This window comes from Prionailurus viverrinus, chromosome C1, assembly GCF_022837055.1.
Source record: "Prionailurus viverrinus isolate Anna chromosome C1, UM_Priviv_1.0, whole genome shotgun sequence".
Lineage (NCBI taxonomy): Eukaryota > Metazoa > Chordata > Mammalia > Carnivora > Felidae > Prionailurus > Prionailurus viverrinus.
This window is the reverse complement of record NC_062568.1, coordinates 41,581,953-41,592,849: the sequence shown is the minus strand read 5'-3', so window position 1 is coordinate 41,592,849 and position 10,897 is coordinate 41,581,953.

Below are 10,897 nucleotides of genomic sequence, written 5' to 3'. Positions count from 1 at the left end.
ATATATATCTATTCCTCTTTGGCAAAGAGGAAACTAAATTTAGTTCTATTAAACAGACATAGTCCAGTGCAAACATTTTATAGTCTAGAGAGTAGATTCGAATTTCAGTGATGATCCAGGTTCAGTCTTCAATTCAGATTTTACTTCTCTTATCATCCCTTAATCTTCCTCCTGGTCCTACATTTAATTTCACAGAATTTACCTGTGTTATTTTGGGAACAGTGTTGTAAGGAAGAAGAGTTAATTAACATTGGTTCAAGACCTGTTTATGAAAATGCATAGTTTTGTGGCTGGCTCAGGATGACTGCTCAGCCAGCTAAAGTGTGTTTCCAATGGTCTTATCACTGACTACTCCAAGGTATTGCCTCTATCATACAGTATATTCGAGGTTTTTCAGGCAGGCTGCTGAGCGTTGTTTGCACAACCTCAGATGTCAGAAACTTTCACTTGGGAATGGGCTAGGGGTTTCTTGGACTTCCTGAGCATGCTATTCAGTGGAGGGAAGGTTTCCTGTCAAAGATAACCCAGTGTCCACTGGGTGGCTCAGTCCGTTAAGCGTCCAACTTCAGTTCAGGACATGATTTCCAAGTTCATGGGTTCAAGTCCTGCATTGGGCTCTGTGCTGACCGCTCAGAACCTGGGGCCTGCTTCAGATTCCGAGTCTCCCTCTCTTTCTGCCACTCCACTGCTCCACTCTCTCTCAAAAATGAAGAAACATTAAAAAAATTTAAAAAGATAACCCAGGCTTCAGCCACCTTCCAGGGTCTTATCTAAATTCACAAGAAACGTACCGATCCCTATAGGAATAAGAATCAAAACCACCACTTACTACTTGTCTGGCCACAGGCAGGTGACTTGTCCTTTCTGTGCCCCAGTTCTGGCTCCAAGTACAATTTAGAACTAAAGAGTGTTTCACTAGTATTTTCAACTTTGACCTTTCCTCAGAATAATCTAACACTTCCCTGCTAACCCTTAGCAGTGAGCACATCAGAAAGAAGGTATGAGTGTTTTACCTACCCCCCTCCCACGTTAAAAATGGAATGCATTAGGAATAGCTTGACAAAGTCAGCATAACAGGATTTTGAGTGTTTCTGAGAGAAATAAAGTATGTCAATCTCATCTGCACTAGTTTAAGATTAAGATCATTCTAGTCTGCACTACCAGAGTTTAGAGGTGAAAAGCGTGGGTTCTGAGCATGCCTGGAATTGAATCCTGTTCCACTAGTTGCTATGTGTCCTTAGGCAAATAAGTTAACTTCTCCATGATTTAATTTCCCCATCTATATGATGAGGTTATTAATGGTGCTTTCTCATAAGATTGTTGTATTTATTTTAATTTTAATTTATATAACATGCTTACAAGAATACCTGACACATAGGAAATATTAAAGGACTGCTTTTTTGACATTAAAAAAAAACAAAAAGAACTTAGGCAGTTAAATATCTTCACTGATTACACTCGACATCCCAACAGCAATCTGATGGACAAATTATAAACAAACAAAAAAAGTTCTATTTCTTAAGCCTAACTACTCATTTTTCCCAGTTAAATGTCCAAAAAGACTGTTAATATTGTAGGTTGAAAATATATTATAAAATATGAAGAGCTAAACATATTACTAATTACATATTATTTCATAATATGTAACAATCATCACCCATTACTAATATTACTAATACTCAGTTTACTCTAAGCAGTTATTCCTTGGATTGCATATCAAATGTAACATATGATCTAAATATGCATTTGAATTTGAGAAAAATCAAACTCATATAAGATAAAAAGTTTAGCTTCTAAGTGGATTTTGTTTTTTAAGAGTAGTGCATAAAATACTGCCTTAAGTGAACTATGAGAATTTTTAATTATAGAGAAACCTGATTTTCTACAAACGTTTTTTAAAAGAAAAAAAAGAATACTGAGAAACAGAACATTTTTCCTTAAACTCTATTTTTTAAATCTATAAGGCAGCAGTCGGATTACTTATTGACTCCCAAGATATGACTATATTCAGTTACCTTATTTGTACCTATTAAACACTTATTAATCATTTCTGTGGAATTGATATTTGGTTACCAATCTATTATTAGATTTAGCCCAGGTTGAACTCTCACTATTATTTTTTGTGCAGATTTAAAGGGACAAGCAAAAAATTCCACCAGAGTCTATTCATGAGACAAAGCTGATCAAATATAGACCAGTCCCTCCTCACAGTTTATTATCCTGGAAAGGATTGTGTCAAAATTTCTTACTGATCTCCTGATGCTAAAACATGAGAGAAATGGCAGTGTACTTTTTTGTTGTTGTTTTTGGAGTGGGGAGCCAAAAGATTTAGGAATACATTAAACTCCTAATTATTTTTTTATTTTATATTTTTTTTAATTTTTTAATGTTTATTTTTGAGAGAGAGAGACAGAGCATGAGCCAGGGAGGGGCAGAGAGAGGGAGACACAGAATCCTAAGCAGGCTCCAGGCTCTGAGCTATCAGCACAGAGCCCAATGCAGGGCTCGAACCCAATGTGGGGCTCATGACCTGAGCAGAAGTTAAACGCTTAACCCGCTGAGCCACCCAGGTCTCCTCCCCTCCGACCCCCCCCCCCCAGTTATCATTTTACATGATCCAAATTTGGGATTGTGACAGCATAGCTTACCCATTATTTTCATATTAAACACATATTCAGTTAATCGATTGATAACATGCACTGTGCCCAGTTTGTTAAATATTATCTCCAATCTGAAGATAAAATCTTCAAATCTGGAATTGTTGACATCTGGAAAATATTTCTTGAATAGTGATATTGATACTGGTAGAGATAGCCCAACATAAACTAAAATACAAATTTGATCACATCTGAATAAAATATCATTTTAATCTCCCTACCAAAAAGATTGCAAGATACTTCTCTTTATGGGACAGATGTTCTTTTCAATAAATTTTACAAGTTTTAACACATTCTGATACAGAGACATCAAACAACTCCACACAGCATTAACCTTATAATACTGGCTAGGGGAAACTAGCTCAAATACAGGAACAAAGCAAGTAACCTAAATAAATGATGAAGCCAGTTGTTTGGGAAAAGGAAGATGATTCCTTCCCTTTGAATAAAGCAGCAGCTTCTCAGCTCCCAATAATTGCTTTATGGGTCTGTTGGAATATTGGAATGTGGAATGTAGATAAATCTTCATTTTTTTTTTTTCACAAGAAACTGGAAGCCCATAATTTCCCTGCTTTTTAATGTTGGCAACAATTCTAAAGAATTTTAATTATGATACAGGACAAACAGAACATCTCTGCAGGCCAAATTAGGCCAGCTGCCCACCAGTTGGTGGGTCCACACCAGCACTCATATTTTCCCGTGTCTGCAGGCTTGCTTACAATGCTCCCTCAGCTGAGAATGCACTTTCCACTGCATGTAAACCTCCCAGCTAAATGTCTACGGTCCACATGAGCTCTATCTCCTATCTGTTTAAAGTTGGAGATAATGTCTTCTCCCTCAGTGTTTGTCAAACACTTACCTCAGTACTTACCCAGCATTCATATCACATGTCTTGAAAATAATTGTCAGGTACCTGTGCCCAATTCTAAAACCATAAAAGCATGAACGATTTCTTATGAAATTTAATATCTACATTCATTTAGTACAATACCTTTTACATAGTAGAGTATAGGTACACAATGAGTGAATAAATTCTAGCATTAGTATCTTTGAAATAGGCTAATCTAGAGCAGTGGTGGTTAAACGGAAACTTAAAAATTTTTAACATTTTAAAATAATAACTGCGTACTATGAAAGATTTATACTTTAACTGCATCTGAATTCATTGAGATGAGTGTTGAGGCAATGGGGAGTATGTGAGCATACACAAATGGACATTTAGGTTTAAACTATTTTAACAACTTGTGGTAAGAATTCTTGAAATACAATCTTTTAAAGTAATACAATAAAATATGCTTAATTCCCAGAAGGATCAAAAAGCAATATTTTTCTAAAATTAATATTTGAAATAATAAAATTATCTTATGATTTAATACAAGTGATACAGCGTTATCAAACTAAATAATTTGTATTTGAATAGCAGTCTAAAATGACTCATTACCTTCTCTTGGTAATTCTCTTGAATTATACCATATTGACCTTCAGTTAGACAATGACATTGATTCTATTCTTGACCTCTGAGTTGTGGGAAAACCTTTCCTGAACATACATCCCACCTCTATCATTTCCTATTGTGCTATATTTCAAACCTAACAGAAAGAACAAAGCAATCAAGGTGCAAGAATGGGTACTAAAATCTGTCAGAAAAGAGGAGATATAGAGCATAGTTTTCAAGAGTACTTTAATAATTACAAATTTATGAAATAAGACTAATGGCAACATAATACATTTAGTCACCTACATGTGGAGTTCATTTATGGAAGCAAATATCTCCAAGAACTTATGAGCAATAAAACTTTGACAAGCTCTAAATATTAATGCTACAAGCTCTTAAAAATATTAATTTCAGGCTAATTCTTAGACCAGAAATCTAACGTCTAGAACAATATTTCTTTGTTTACATAACATTACCTACTTCACGAAATATTTCTCATGTATCATTTCTTTTGGTAAATACATCTCTGCTAAGGAGCAAAAGGTACAATCTGATATCCATTTTAGAATAAGTAACCAATGATTAGAAAAATTACGTGACTTGCAGAATTTCAACTGTTAACAAGCAATGGAGGCAAAGCTGGATTCCAGTTCTCCTCATAACATCTGTAGGGTTCTTTCCACTCCATGATTTAGCCTGTCACAGATTTGAAGTACAATCATGGAGCATATTAATATACTTTTGTGGCAAGGCGGAGGGATTCGTTTTTCTTTTTTAAATTTAATTTAGATGGAATTTTGCTAAAATTACCAAAGATAAATTAAGGTTTATTTCTGCATAAAAAAGACCTGGATGGAGCATTTGTGAGTACTTTCCTGGCTGGCCTCTACTCAACACTTCCCCCATAGCTCCAGATTTTTATTTGATGAAGGTGTGCTTCTAGGGAAACTAAATCTTCTCAGCTCCATTTTTTATTTTTTTTTTTTCATTTTTTTTTTATGAAATTTATTGACAAATTGGTTTCCATACAACACCTAGTGCTCATCCCAAAAGGTGCCCTCCTCAATACCCATCACCCACCCTCTCCTCCCTCCCACCCCCCATCAACCCTCAGTTTGTTCTCAGTTTTTAACAGTCTCTTATGCTTTGGCTGTCTCCCATTCTAACCTCTTTTTTTTTTTCCTTCCCCTCCCCCATGGGTTCCTGTTAAGTTTCTCAGGATCCACATAAGAGTGAAACCATATGGTATCTGTCTTTCTCTGTATGGCTTATTTCACTTAGCATCACACTCTCCAGTTCCATCCACGTTGCTACAAAAGGCCATATTTCATTTTTTCTCCTTGCCACGTAATATTCCATTGTGTATATAAACCACAATTTCTTTATCCATTCATCAGTGGATGGACATTTAGGCTCTTTCCATAATTTGGCTATTGTTGAGAGTGCTGCTATGAACATTGGGGTACAAGTGGCCCTATGCATCAGTACTCCTGTATCCCTTGGATAAATTCCTAGCAGTGCTATTGCTGGGTCATAGGGTAGGTCTATTTTTAATTTTCTGAGGAATCTCCACACTGCTTTCCAGAGCGGCTGCACCAATTTGCATTCCCACCAACAGTGCAAGAGGGTTCCCGTTTCTCCATATCCTCTCCAGCATCTATAGTCTCCTGATTTGTTCATTTTGGCCACTCTGACTGGCGTGAGGTGATACCTGAGTGTGGTTTTGATTTGTATTTCCCTGATAAGGAGCGACGCTGAACATCTTTTCATGTGCCTGTTGGCCATCCGGATGTCTTCTTTAGAGAAGTGTCTATTCATGTTTTCTGCCCATTTCTTCACTGGGTTATTTGTTTTTCGGGTGTGGAGTTTGGTGAGCTCTTTATGGATTTTGGATACTAGCCCTTTGTTCGATATGTCATTTGCGAATATCTTTTCCCATTCCGTTGGTTGCCTTTTAGTTTTGTTGGTTGTTTCCTTTGCTGTGCAGAAGCTTTTTATCTTCATAAGATCCCAGTAATTCACTTTTGCTTTTAATTCCCTTGCCTTTGGGGACGTGTCGAGTAAGAGATTGCTACGGCTGAGGTCAGAGAGGTCTTTTCCTGCTTTCTCCTCTAAGGTTTTGATGGTTTCCTGTCTCACATTTAGGTCCTTTATCCATTTTGAGTTTATTTTTGTGAATGGTGTGAGAAAGTGGTCTAGTTTCAACCTTCTGCATGTTGCTGTCCAGTTCTCCCAGCACCATTTGTTAAAGAGGCTGTCTTTTTTCCATTGGATGTTCTTTCCTGCTTTGTCAAAGATGAGTTGGCCATACGTTTGTGGGTCTAGTTCTGGGGTTTCTATTCTATTCCATTGGTCTATGTGTCTGTTTTGGTGCCAATACCATGCTGTCTTGATGATGACAGCTTTGTAGTAGAGGCTAAAGTCTGGGATTGGGATGCCTCCTGCTTTGGTCTTCTTCTTCAAAATTCCTTTGGCTATTCGGGGCCTTTTGTGGTTCCATATGAATTTTAGGATGGCTTGTTCTAGTTTCGAGAAGAATGCTGGTGCAATTTTGATTGGGATTGCATTGAATGTGTAGATAGCTTTGGGTAGTATTGACATTTTGACAATATTTATTTTTCCAATCCATGAGCAGGGAATGTCTTTCCATTTCTTTAAATCTTCTTCAATTTCCTTCATAAGCTTTCTATAGTTTTCAGCATACAGATCCTTTACATCTTTGGTTAGGTTTATTCCTAGGTATTTTATGCTTCTTGGTGCAATTGTGAATGGGATCAGTTTCTTTATTTGTCTTTCTGTTGCTTCATTGTTAGTGTATAAGAATGCACCTGATTTCTGTACATTGATTTTGTATCCTGCAACTTTGCTGAATTCCTGTATCAGTTCTAGCAGACTTTTGGTGGAGTCTATCGGATTTTCCATGTATAATATCATGTCATCTGCAAAAAGCGAAAGCTTGACTTCATCTTTGCCAATTTTGATGCCTTTGATTTCCTTTTGTTGTCTGATTGCTGATGCTAGAACTTCCAGCACTATGTTAAACAGCAGCGGTGAGAGTGGGCATCCTTGTCGTGTTCCTGATCTCAGGGAAAAAGCTCTCAGTTTTTCCCCGTTGAGGATGATGTTAGCTGTGGGCTTTTCATAAATGGCTTTTATGATCTTTAAGTATGTTCCTTCTATCCCGACTTTCTCAAGGGTTTTTATTAAGAAAGGGTGCTGGATTTTGTCGAAGGCCTTTTCTGCATCGATTGACAGGATCATATGGTTCTTCTCTTTTTTTTGTTAATGTGATGTATCACGTTGATTGATTTGCGAATGTTGAACCAGCCCTGCATCCCAGGAATGAATCCCACTTGATCATGGTGAATAATTCTTTTTATATGCCGTTGAATTCGATTTGCTGGTATCTTATTGAGAATTTTTGCATCCATATTCATCAGGGATATTGGCCTGTAGTTCTCTTTTTTTACTGGGTCTCTGTCTGGTTTAGGAATCAAAGTAATACTGGCTTCATAGAATGAGTCTGGAAGTTTTCCTTCCCTTTCTATTTCTTGGAATAGCTTGAGAAGGATAGGTATTATCTCTGCTTTAAACGTCTGGTAGAACTCCCCTGGGAAGCCATCTGGTCCTGGACTCTTATTTGTTGGGAGATTTTTGATAACCGATTCAATTTCTTCACTGGTTATGGGTCTGTTCAAGCTTTCTATTTCCTCCTGATTGAGTTTTGGAAGTGTGTGGGTGTTCAGGAATTTGTCCATTTCTTCCAGGTTGTCCAATTTGTTGGCATATAATTTTTCATAGTATTCCCTGATAATTGTTTGTATCTCTGAGGGATTGGTTGTAATAATTCCACTTTCATTCATGATTTTATCTATTTGGGTCATCTCCCTTTTCTTTTTGAGAAGCCTGGCTAGAGGTTTGTCAATTTTGTTTATTTTTTCAAAAAACCAACTCTTGGTTTCGTTGATCTGCTCTACAGTTTTTTTAGATTCTATATTGTTTATTTCTGCTCTAATCTTTATTATTTCTCTTCTTCTGCTGGGTTTAGGCTGCCTTTGCTGTTCTGCTTCTAGTTCCTTGAGGTGTCCTGTTAGATTTTGTATTTGGGATTTTTCTTGTTTCTTGAGATAGGCCTGGATTGCAATGTATTTTCCTCTCAGGACTGCCTTTGCTGCGTCCCAAAGCGTTTGGATTGTTGTATTTTCATTTTCATTTGTTTCCATATATTTTTTAATTTCTTCTCTAATTGCCTGGTTGACCCACTCATTCGTTAGTAGGGTGTTCTTTAACCTCCATGCTTTTGGAGGTTTTCCAGACTTTTTTCTGTGGTTGATTTCAAGCTTCATAGCATTGTGGTCTGAAAGTAAGCATAGTATAATTTCAATTCTTGTAAACTTATGAAGGGCTGTTTTGTGACCCAGTATATGATCTATCTTGGAGAATGTTCCATGTGCACTCGAGAAGAAAGTATATTCTGTTGCTTTGGGATGCAGAGTTCTAAATATATCTGTCAAGTCCATCTGATCCAATGTCTCATTCAGGGCCCTTGTTTCTTTATTGACCGTGTGTCTAGATGATCTATCCATTTCTGTAAGTGGGGTGTTAAAGTCCCCTGCAATTACCACATTCTTATCAATAAGGTTGCTTACGTTTATGAGTAATTGTTTTATATATTTGGGGGCTCCGGTATTCGGTGCATAGACATTTATAATTGTTAGCTCTTCCTGATGGATAGACCCTGTAACTATTATATAATGTCCTTCTTCATCTCTTGTTACAGCCTTTAATTTAAAGTCTAGTTTGTCTGATATAAGTATGGCTACTCCAGCTTTCTTTTGGCTTCCAGTCGCATGATAAATAGTTCTCCATCCCCTCACTCTCAATCTAAAGGTGTCCTCAGGTCTAAAATGAGTCTCTTGTAGACAGCAAATAGATGGGTCTTGTTTTTTTATCCATTCTGATACCCTATGTCTTTTGGTTGGCGCATTTAATCCATTTACATTCAGTGTTATTATAGAAAGATACGGGTTTAGAGTCATTGTGATGTCTGTATGTTTTATGCTTGTAGTGATGTCTCTGGGACTTTGTCTCACAGGGTCCCCCTTAGGATCTCTTGTAGGGCTGGTTTAGTGGTGACAAATTCCTTCAGTTTTTGTTTGTTTGGGAAGACCTTTATCTCTCCTTCTATTCTAAATGACAGACTTGCTGGATAAAGGATTCTTGGCTGCATATTTTTTCTGTCTAGCACCCTGAAAATCTCGTGCCAATTCTTTCTGGCCTGCCAAGTTTCAAAAGAGAGATCAGTCACGAGTCTTATAGGTCTCCCTTTATATGTGAGGGCACGTTTACCCCTTGCTGCTTTCAGAATTTTCTCTTTATCCTTGTATTTTGCCAGTTTCACTATGATATGTCGTGCAGAAGATCGATTCAAGTTACGTCTGAAGGGAGTTCTCTGTGCCTCTTGGATTTCAATGCCTTTTTCCTTCCCCAGTTCAGGGAAGTTCTCAGCTATTATTTCTTCAAGTACCCCTTCAGCACCTTTCCCTCTCTCTTCCTCCTCTGGGATACCAATTATGCATATATTATTTCTTTTTAGTGTATCACTTAGTCTCAAATTTTCCCCTCATACTCCTGGATTTTTTTATCTCTCTTTTTCTCAGCTTCCTCTTTTTCCATAACTTTATCTTCTAGTTCACCTATTCTCTCCTCTGCCTCTTCAAGCCGAGCTGTGGTGGTTTCCATTTTGTTATGCATTTCGTTTAAAGCGTTTTTCAGCTCCTCGTGACTGTTCCTTAGTCCCTTGATCTCTGTAGCAAGAGATTCTCTGCTGTCCTGTATACTGTTTTCAAGCCCAGCGATTAATTTTATGACTATTATTCTAAATTCACTTTCTGTTATATTATTTAAATCCTTTTTGATCAGCTCATTAGCTGTTGTTATTTCCTGGAGATTCTTCTGAGGGGAATTCTTCCGCTTGGTCATTTTGGTTAGTCCCTGGTGTGGTGAGGACCTGCAGGGCACTTCCCCTGTGCTGTGGTGTATAGCTGGAGTTGGTGGGTGGGGCCGCAGTCAGACCTGATGTCTGCCCCCAGCCCACCGCTGGGGCCACAGTCAGACTGGTGTGTGCCTTCTCTTCCCCTCTCCTAGGGGCAGGATTCACTGTGGGGTGGTGTGGCTCGTCTGGGCTACTTGCACCCTGCCAGGCTTGTGATGCTGGGGATCTGGCGTATTAGCTGGGGTAGGTAGGCAAGGTGCACGGGGGCAGGAGGGGCAGGCTTAGATCGCTTCTCCTTAGGTGATCCACTTCAGGAGGGGCCCTGTGGCAGCGGGAGGGAGTCAGATCTGCTGCCAGAGGTTTGGCTCCGCAGAAGCGCAGAGTTGGGTGTTTGCTTGGAGCAAGCAAGTTCCCTGGCAGGAACCGGTTCTCTTTGGGATTTTGGCTGGGGGATGGGCGGGGGAAATGGCGCTGGCGAGCGCCTTTGTTCCCCACCAAACTGAGCTCTGTTGTCAGGGGGCTCAGCAGCTCTCCCTCCCTTTGTCCTCCAGCCTTCCCGCTTTCCGAGCAGAGCTGTTAACTTATGACCTCCCAGACGCTAAGTCGCGCTTGATGTGGAAACACAGTCCATCAGGCCCCTCCGCTTTTGCAAGCCAGACTCAGGGGCTCTGCTTGGCCGCGAGCCGCCCCTCCGCCCCGGCTCCCTCCCGCCAGTCCGTGGAGCGCGCACCGCCTCGCCGCCCTTCCTACCCTCTTCCGTGGGCCTCTCGTCTGCGTTTGGCTCCGGCGACTCCGTTCTGCTAATCCTCT